An 11387-nucleotide genomic window follows, 5' to 3' on the forward strand; every position below is an offset into this window, starting at 1 on the left:
AAGGTTACCACAGTTCCCAAGACTGCTGCATGTCAGAGGGATTGGATTGCATACTAAAGGGCTTGTTCCACTTGGGCAACATCCTGAAAAGAGGATGTCGCTTCATGGTCAGGTCGTGATGCGTGGCGATGCATGGAGTGACACGCCCCAAGATTTTGGAATGTGGAAAATCCTTGCGCAACATGTGTCTTATCTTGTCGTGCGCCCTTTCGCACTACGATGTATGGGTGACCGTGATGGCGCACGATCATTGCCTATGCTAATTTATTGTGCGTTGCCATGCAACACTGACACATCGCAACGACCATAAAATCACAAAGTGGGACAAGCCCTTAACATGTTCATTGCGTAGATTTGGGGTGGAGTGCACTGCATAGCCCTGTGCAACCCATTTCTCTCTCGGTTCACAGACTAGCCAGTTGCCTGCCACTTTTGCAGGCTGGAAGAGTCGGTGTTCCACATCTATAAGGAGTGTGCAAGGTCGCAGCCCCTGTTCAAATACCTAAAGGGGCTGCTCCTTGCCTTCTGGCTGCACTTCACACCCACCATCCTCATCTTTAGGCACCTTGTATGCTTAGAGGAGAGGACTGAAGATGTCCTGGTTGAGTTGCTCCTAGGCCTGGCCAAGCTGGTCATCCACGAGTCACTCGCCGGGCTGAAGAGGGTTCTGCCCGCCCCTTTTACGGGATTACATTCACGCGTAGGTGGTACTAGACACCACGCAATGTCCACAGGCATTCTGGCCTGGAGGATTTCTGGGACCACTGGGCACCGCAGAGGGTGGAATGCATCCTTAATAAGGATTGTGAAATAATTATTTAAAGAAAATCTATCTTAACTGTATTGTGTGGTGTTTGCTGTAAATAGTTGAATATTTTTTATTGGTTACATTTTTTTTTTTAAACACATTCATTGCTATTTCCCCAGACTGGAATGGTATCGCTATAATTGCTACCCCAGTTGAAGGTGAATGTTACTCCCATATTAAATTACTAAAAATACATTGGGACATTATCTTTCGCCCTTTGTATTTGTCAAAATTGGTTAGTGATTTGCAAACTCTGCAATGGCGAACTTGCACAATCAAACAGCTGTAACGTGGAGGTCTCTTAGTTCCAATGCTCTTTGAGTTCCTGACTCTGGACAACTACATTTATAAAAACACCATGGTAAGGAATATAACTTTAAAGAAAGCAGCCAAGATTAAGAACAAACCTTACAACTGAATAAACAAAATATCACCACTAGAAATTCGAAAACCTAAATGTTTAAAATATTCTTCTGGGGCAACCATGGAATTTATAATCAATTATATAAACTGGAATTTAAAAAAAGTCATAAATAAATGTCCTCAAGACCTATTAAACGTTAAAACACCCAGCTATTCAGTTAATATGTCCACAAGACCTATTAAACATTAAAACACCCAGCTATTCACGAACATCCTGTCGAGTAGATTTGGTCAAGGGAAACATGCTCTCTGGTTTAGATGACTCTGGGTAAATGTCTATTGAAATGGTCACGTGATTCTAGAGTAATAAAGATTTGCAATAAATCCTCACCTTGCTTGGATGGATCATAAACAATTAATGAAAACATATTCAGGTGACAATTTTCCTGGAAAGTTCCACATCTTTTACAGTGATGGCATATTACTCACTGGTTTAAAAATGACTTTGTTTTGGGTGTTTATGTAAAAATGCCCCAAAATATCTTGATCAATGCAATAATTGATTCCAAATATTTTAAATTTATGTTTTTTTTGAAGATGGGAAAACGGTGGAGTAATGTAATGTAGACCCAATCTCATTTATGAATGGGATTTAGCTTGACTGCCATATTTTTAACGAGTGTAATATAGTGATAGTGTAAAATCGGCAAACGTCCGTTACTGGTGTGTTGCATCTATCTATCCATATTATCATTATAATAATTATTATATTATATTACTAAAACTCTCATCTTGTTTGTTTGTTGGTCTGCCTGTCTGTCTGTGATTATTCATGCCCGGAAATACGCCAAAACAGTACACGAAAATGCTACAATTTTTGAACCACCTTACTCACAATTGTCTTGCGGTGTTTTCATTAAGTTGCGTTCAGATTTATGGAATATTTTACAAGTTATTCACATTTTTAACTTTTCAAAATCCCACTTTGAGAAAAATCTCTTCCATCTGCCTGGCAGTTAGCGGCTACGATTTCACAATGGGATTTTAGCCCTGCCCACTACAATGTTGCAATCCCAGTACACTGAGTCCTGGCAGCCCTAGCAAGTGCAAGTGCATTTTTTTTTAAAGTTTAAAATGAGGGAGAGTGAATAAGGGGACACGAGCCATCCTTGCAGTTGGGGGCAATGGCTGAGTGGTGGAATATTACGTTGGGGGAAAACGGGTGAATGGTGGAATATTGCATTGGGGGCCAGTCCTCCCGTGGGGGCTATGGGCAAGTGGTGGAATATTGGGTTGGGGGAACGGGTTGCGTTGGGGGATCATGCCTCCCATGTGATAGGGGCCCAACGGGATCCCACTTGGTCTAGTATCTACCTATACGCAACTAAAACTATGATCTTGTTATCATCCGGTTTGGCGGTCATTCTATTTGCGCAAAAATGGTACACGATTACGCTACGATTTTTCGCCAGCTTACTCAGTTCTCCTGTACTGCAATTGCACCAAGTGTTGTTCCAATCGGTGGAAGCTGGTAAGCGTTATCAAGGTTTAAAAATCTTTAAAACTGCGCATGCACAGATCGATTGCATCTCTTGCCATTCAGCGCAGATTGGTCCCTTCTACTGGCACTCCGCAGGATGTCAACCCCTTCCTGCCCATCGCACCAACAACCCGTTCCCCTATGGTCCCATTCGCTGGCTTCTGTCCCCCTCCCCGTGATACCGCACTCTACACATGGCTCTTCCGTCTTTTCACTGAGCTCTCCCCCCTGCCCTCACATCCCTCCACCCTTCACAGCCTTCCCCTTGCCCACACATCCCCCGGGTACGGGTGAGTGGCGGAATATTGCGCTGGGGGACCAGGCCTCCCATGGGGCCTATGGGTGAGTGGTGGAATATTGCGTTGGTGGAACGGGTTGCCTTGGGGGACAAGGCCTCCCGTGTGACATGGACCCAACTGGTCCCACTTGGTCTAGCACTTTATAATGTTGTTCCAACGTGTATTATTTTTTAAAGACTGAGAAATATTAAAACAAAGCTGTGCATCAAAAAGCTGTTATACGTAAATAAAATGGTTACCATTGTATATTTTAACGTTATTCGGTAATTACCATTTCCCACTATCCGAGAGCCATACAAGCAATTTCTTGACCAGATATTTTAATGAAATTCATCTACACCAGCTGAAAGGAGGGCTAGAGTGAAGGCCTCACTCAGTTTTTTAAATTAACCAAACCGGCTGGTACTTACTAGATGCGACAACTTCCCAATGGCATCCATATTGGACTGATCAAAATGTAGCAGTTCAGAAACGCAATTTTAATATTTTGACTGCAACACACAAAACTACAAATGAGTTTCCAGTGGGCATACTACAATTTTGAAAAGTCAAAATTGAACTATTTGTTTTAATATAAGAAGGTGTCCTTTGTCCAGAAGACAGAAAATTCACTGGTATTTACTGCCAGACCTCACCAAAACAGTATTTAGAAGCCCTCTTATTGTCATGATCATTCACTCAGCTGCATGCAGAGCAAATATTTCAAGGCCCAGTCCATTTGCTTCTCATTCTGACATTGAAGCTCACATTTCAATACTGTTCTACCCATGTTCATCATGCCATCAAATTCATTGACAACCCCAACCCAGCAAAAATTATAACCAGTTTTCCTCCATTCTCTTAAGACTGTAAGACTTGCCACCTGCAGCCAGGGCTCTGGAAGTCCGGTCCAGAGCCAGCAGATCCATTCCCATGGTTGACTTCCACGGCAGATCTAATCTGCCACCATCCAAGGCAGACTTTGAATGCGCCCCCCCCCCACCCCCCGAGACTTGCTGGTCCAGAAAAACAGGTCACACTCTGGAATAAGGAGTGTCTGAAAATCAATGGTAGACCTGTACCATCGTTGGAGAAATTGAAAGTTTAATACAAGATACAAACAGATGCAATAAATCATGATTCTGACAAATCCAGAGAACATTTTAATTGTGGAATTTTTGTATCTTCTACCTTGATTTAACATGAGCAGCTTTACGGTTGTTCAAGTTGTCTGCCAATATTTACAAGCTAACCAAATTGTGAATTACATATTTTATCTTCTGTATTAGATGCATGCTTTAAGTTGCTACTGATTTTCAAGCCAGCCTTTTATTGGGTCGAAATGCGCTAGCTGCGGCTCATGACTCCCAAGGAAACTGCTGGCATTCAGCCCTCAGACAGAAACATGAAATTAGGTGCAGGAGTAGGCCATTCAGCCCTTCGAGCCTGCACCGCCATTCAATATGATCATGGCTCCATACCCTCTGATCCCTTTAGCTACAAGGGCCACATCTAACTCCTTCTTAAATATAGCCAATGAACTGGCCTCAACTACCTTCTGTGGCAGAGAATTCCAGAGATTCACCACTCTCTATGTGAAAAATATTTTTCTCATCTCGGTCCTAAAAGATTTCCCCCTTATCCTTAAACTGTGACCCCTTGTTCTGGACTTCCCCAACATCAGGAACAATCTTCCTGCATCTAGCCTGTCCAACCCCTTAAGAATTTTGTAAGTTTCTATAAGATCCCCCCTCAATCTTCTGATGACACATTATAATCCCTCACATCCTGTTCTGTTGGTCCAGTTGCACCGATTATGACATGAACAAAGGAATCCCTGCTTCAATTATTCAAAAGATTTTGCTGAAGCATCTCTGTATTTCCTGATGAATGGCACCTTATTTAAATAACTCAAACTCCATAAAATATATTTCCTGTAAAATTCTCCACTCTCTAGGCTTAACCAAAAATGGCACACGGATTCTCGTGACAAATGAGGACATGAAATTTATTTCTGCATTGTTCCACCCTGTGGGGATTCTTCCTCCTGGAACTCTTCTGCAGGTTGGTCCATTAGGTGTCCACACCTGTGTTGAAGAGAACCTTGCTCCCAGCTTTTATCACATTAACCCCATTTTTAGTTCAGAGACACAACATGGAAACAAGCCCTTCGGCCCATCAAGTCCACATTGACCAATGACCCCCGTACATAAGTTCTATCCTACACACTAGGGACAATTTAGTGACATTGACCACCGGTTCACACCAGTTTTGTGGTTAAGCCACTTTCTCATCCACTTCCTATGTACTAGGGGCAATTTACAGAAGCCGATTAACCTACTAACCTGTGCGTCCTTAGAATGTGGGAGGAATCCGGAGCACCTAAACACTCACACGGTCACAGGGAGAGCATGCAAACTCCGTACCGACAGCACCCGTGGTCAGGATCAAACCCGGATTGGTGGGTATATGGAATGGGTTGCCAGAGGACGTAGTTGAGGCAGGTGCTCAGTCACAACATTTAAAATACATTGGAATGATATATGGATACGAAAGGTTTGGGATGATATAGGCCAAATGCGGGTAGGTGGGACTAGTGGAGATGGTGTGGGCAAGTTGGGCCGAAGAGCCTGTTTCTGTGCTGTAAGAATCCATGACCAAGACTTACAAGTTCCTATAAGAGAAATTATGAGACTGCTTCCCCCTCTTTGGCAGCTTCTCTCTCCCTCATAGATACCGTATGGCTGTGAGAGTGGCTTTAATAACTGGAGACTCAAGAGACTGAGGATCTAGAGTCTAGAGCAAGAAGCAAACAGCTGGAGGAACTCAGTGGGTCACAGTGGCACAGTGATATTGCGGGTAGAGCTGCTGTTTCAGTGCTAGAGATTCACCTCGGGTTGTCTGTGTGGAGTTTTTATGCTCTCCTGTGACTGTGGGTTTTCTCCAGGTGTTCCAGTTTATCTCCTTGACCCCAAAGACAGTGGTTTGTGGGTTAATTGGCGTTTGTAAATGGCCCTGAGTGTGTGGTGAGTGATTGCGAATGTGTGATAAAATTAAAATTATGTGAATGGGTGATCGATAGTCAGCATGGATTCGGTGGGCCGAAGGGCCTGTTTCCACGCTGTATCTTTCAATCAAGCAATCAAGTTGTGGAGGGAAATTGACAGACGATGTTTTGGGTCAGGACCCTTGATCACTCGTCTTGCGGATGGATCTAAAACCTTGTCTGTCTATTTAACCATATAACCATATAACAATTACAGCACGGAAACAGGCCATCTCGGCCCTACAAGTCCGTGCCGAACAAATTTGTTTTCCCCTTAGTCCCACCTGCCTGCACTCATACCATAACCCTCCATTCCCTTCTCATCCATATGCCTATCCAATTTATTTTTAAATTATACCAATGAACCTGCCTCCACCACTTCCACTGGAAGCTCATTCCACACTGCTACCACTCTCTGAGTAAAGAAGTTCCCCCTCATGTTACCCCTAAACTTCTGTCCCTTAATTCTGAAGTCATGTCCTCTTGTTTGAATCTTCCCTATTCTCAAAGGGAAAAGCTTGTCCACCTCAACTCTGTCTATCCCTCTCATCATTTTAAAGACCTCTATCAGGTCCCCCCTTAACCTTCTGCGCTCCAGAGAATAATGACCTAACTTATTCAACCTATCTCTGTAACTTAGTTGTTGAAACAGATTTCTCTCCACAGATGTTGCCTGACCTACTGACTCCCTCCAGCAGTTTATTTCTAGTCTTCAAAAATTATGTGCTTCCCTGAAGGCTGCTCAGAAGAGTTGGAAACTGCACTAGACTGAATTTGCTCCCACAGAGAATTCTACAAGCCTAGTTTAAGGGCTTATATCTGTGTGTAAACCAGCTGAAAACGATTTAACATTGGAGATTGTCCAATTTTACATTATTTTTAATGACAATCTGATTTGGCATTAGTTCTAAACACGTTTAGTACACTAAATATGAATGGAATTTCTCTGCAACAGAAGTTCCACAATGATGCTGCACATGCAGCAATTCGAAGATTTACTGAGTGACATGCATCAGACCTGTTACTATACTGTTGCTGGAATTCACATACAATTCAATGACAGAGGCCCATTTTGTTTACATTCCTCAGCATATACTGGGATTATCATTTACTTGAAAGTATGTCATGCCAGACCTAGGTAAAAAAAAATCAAGATTATAATAGGTATAATCAAGTGAGTCAAACATTTAGAATAAGAAATGAGATGTTAAAAAGGACAATTTGAGTAAAATTGTTTAAAGATAATGGAAATGTTAGTTTAATATTACATGCAACTCCCATTAAAAAATGGTCAATAGTTCCAACTCTCAGAATTTTTTTAATTTCCGGTTAAGATCACTAGTTGCTGTGGTGCAGTCTTAGATTTATTGAATTAAGACCGGAAAATTACTAGTTAATGGGATGCACAAGTACACTATATCTTATAGCATAGGTAAAGATTTCAGCATAATAGCAACAATATTGACATTGTAGATGCCATCTATTGTGAAATGCAATCCTATGTTAGCAGCACAATAAATGGATTTGTGCAGGAGTCTTCAAAATCCCACAGGCATAAAATATTTTCTGCTCACAAGGTTCAATCCTCTCCTGTTCTCCCTTGAATTCCCATTTGGAATACCTTTGCTCACAATCATGGTCACCTCTCACTTCCAACATCACGTGGCCTTACTCTTGACATCCAAATCTCCTTGGCAATTATTGTTATTCTATACTAGCCCAAATCTTCCCCTCAGCCCAGGAATATAAAAAGCACTCTTCCAAACTACTAAAGGAAATCAGGACACAAGGTTGTAACTAATCGATATGACGCAAGCCTATTGCACTGCCAGTTTCAAACATGTTGATGACACACAGTATCAGAGCAGTGGCCATTTGGCCCATTTCCATGTTAAACAAAGGTTTACTAATTCTCAGCTGTTAAGTCATAACATCCAATGTTGTGCAGCTAGTACATATACCTGGCATTTTTAAGTATTAATAGTTCTTCCTCCACCACCTTAAGTTACAAGGTCTTGACCTCCTCGGGTGAAGTATTCTTCGATTCTCCTCTAATTGTTCTATTAATGCTCCATCATTACCCAACTTTTATAATTCTATACATGCTAATTAGATTTGTTTTCAGTTTTCTTTGCTCCAAAAGAAACACTTCAAATATACCCAGCTTCTCCTATGCTTGTGGTTCTCCAAAGTTTCTCCAGCCCTGGCAATATCCTTGCAGATCTACTTTGCAACTAGCACCATAAAAGCTTTGTGATAAAAACCGAATACAAGACACCCTTGCAAAGTACACATAACTTTGTTTCTTGTGGCACCACTGCATTGGTATTATATACTTTGACCAATAAATCCATGTATAATTTAAACATTGCAGTCTATTACTTAAAAAAAACCCCGATATTGTTGATTTGAATTTTACGTTTTACACAAGTGAAGAGTTGTAAGCTAATTTGACCCATTGCCATATTTTCTAATCATATACCAACCAAGTAGACATGTCTGGCTCTCACAGATCCATTCCTTTGTTCTTCTAATTGGCAGAGTAAGATGGCCTTAAAACCCAGATTTTTTTTAATGCACGAATGCCCCATCAACTCTTAATGGTTCATCCAGAACTTATGCAACAATCTCACCAGTACTGGAAGCACAATCATCCGTCCGCGGCTTTTATTCACCATTAACCTTTCCACATTTGCTCCAAATACCACTATGCCATTTACCAGCTGTTAGAGGACAGAACTAAACATGGATATGAACACAAAGGTTTCAGTTTTCCAATTTCAAAAAAATCAAACATGTTCGGCCACAAAATTTGCATCTACATCTTAAGTTTTTTGGCTACATCTGATGTATTTTCGAACAATGGTCAGAGTATCTTTCAGACAATGAAGTACTAATTAATTTCATCAGACAGAAATGAGAAACGTAACAAACAGCTCTCAAATTGGCTGGCAGTGAAGTGGGGGGGGGGGGGGGGGGGGGGGGGGGGGGGGGGGGGGTGAACTACACTCGAATACCAGTTATTTATAATCTGAGTGCTTGAGTACCAGTTATTTATAATCTACCAACAATTTAGCAATGTTTAAACTTATTTCCAAGTTTGTGGATGAATACAAAATTAGATGGAACTGAGAATTGGGAGGATGCCTTCAAGGAGAATATAGACAGTCTGGTTTGGCAAAAACTACCATTACCAAGATGTAGGGCAGCTCCTTTTGAGCACATAGTAGAAAAGTAGGTAATATAAACTATAAATAGACTGGGTAATACTGATGTTCAAAGGGTCCAATGTATTCCTGTAAACTCACTTAAAGCCAACATGCAGATGTTAAAGCAATCAGAAAAGCTGATGGCTTTTTATCACAGCAGCATTTCAAAACATGGAGTAAAGATGTTTTACTGCAATCATACACGACCTTTGTGAGGTTATACTTGACATATTGTGCACAATTTTGGACTATGGTTTAAAAATTCATACTAGTTCCAAGGATGGCAGGCCTGCTGTATGAGAAACTAAGCAGATTAGACAGGTCAAAACCATCTTTAAAGCCTGTCACTGAATGCAAAGCAATTAATTCACACAACTCGGCTTCCTTGCCAAAAATGTTCATGATCCACTGTTCCGTATCGGATCCTGCAAAGGTAGAAAGAAAAGAAACAATCCAAATGTAAGTTCCATATCCACAGAAATAATGCTGAAAATAAACAAATCAAAAACGAATGAATTAAAATAACTCCTCTTCAAATGATTCACATAAGATCCAACTAGCATCACTCATGGGATTTCCGATTAAAAATTATCCTGAGACTAGATTTGTTCCCAAATGAACACCCCAATTGGCACATGCTGTTTGAGTAACCAGTACGGCTCAGTAAAACTATTGCACCACTACTGAACAAAAGCCAATAAAGAGGTCTATTTAGCCATTGCAACCCAACCCATTTTTTGCCAAATTTTCAAATCCAATCCTATTTCTTTTCAAAGTATCACATTTTAACCTCAAAAAACTAAATTCCTGAAACTTTCTTAGGCAGTATTAAATTTAATTGCAGAAGTTTTAAGTTATTTTTCTGTGGTTTAAAAATATATAATTAGACAGCACGGAAACAGTCCCTTTGACTATACTAATCCCATTTTCCAGTATTCAGCTTGAAGCATTCTCTATGGCATGGCACTTCACGTGTCCATCTAAATACTAAACTGTTGACAGTATCTGCATCCACCAACTAGCCTCATGTGTTCCAGATTTCAACCACCGTAGAGGCAAATGATCAAGCTTCCTCTTTTCCCCATATTTTTCTGGAAATATCAAAACTAGGCCATCAACTAACAAAGATACAGAAACTCTTCAAATTTCAGCCTACTAGGGTGTGCTTGATGATCATTCACAGGAGAATAAAACGAGCAACATGAAACACCGATAAATCTATCCACTCCCACTAACCGCAACACATTTTACAGCTGGATACCATCAAATAAATCCAAGTTGCCATTCCTGAAAATATCCAATGTTGCGAATGAACCAAATATCTAAAAATGTTTATCTACTTGGGTTCCGTGTCGGTCAAAGCAGACAATAAGCAGAACCTGTGTTACAGAACATTTATTTTCAAGTAAATAAACTTTCGATACCACTCATTAAATATATTCTGTTGCAAGATTAAGGACTTTTCACAAGGGGAAGTAATTTGTCTGCTCAGGTTGTCCATCATTTCAAAAAAAAAAATCATGCATGCCACATCATTTATTTCTGGCAAAATAAAATATCCAGTTAACCTGGCATTCTGGCAAAATTTGATATAATGTTGCACAAAAAATGTTCCAGTATAACCATTTGATGCTCACAGGGAACACAAAACCCAAGAATAGTGATGACAAGCTAGCAAAATGTCCCATCCTCAAACATTATCCATGAATTTTATTTTAATAAATAACAAAAGATTAAAAGCTAATCCTAACATTATTAAATGTACTTCACCAAATGCCAACAAATTCAGATAGATCATGGGACAACATTTATAGGAAAATTCACCAGGTGTGAAGCTCAGGTATTTTAAAATCAATGTTAACATACTATTCAGTTCCATATACTTACCTACTTCAGCAGAGAACAAAACTCATCATGTGGCTTATAGCCAAGATCACTGCCCTCACCACTGTGATTTCAGTTTTAGTGCAGATCAGACCAGTTGACATAAGTCAGATGCTGGCTGAGGATGTTTCTGATCACATGTGGAATCAAGTCTGGCAGCTCTAAGGTCCAGTGGACAATCAACACCCATTTTGAGATACTAAAACCTTAAATGGCACAGAAAAGGTTATTAGTCGGGCACAAAGCAACCATTCGTTTT

Source organism: Leucoraja erinacea, chromosome 2, assembly GCF_028641065.1.
Source record: "Leucoraja erinacea ecotype New England chromosome 2, Leri_hhj_1, whole genome shotgun sequence".
NCBI lineage: Eukaryota > Metazoa > Chordata > Chondrichthyes > Rajiformes > Rajidae > Leucoraja > Leucoraja erinaceus.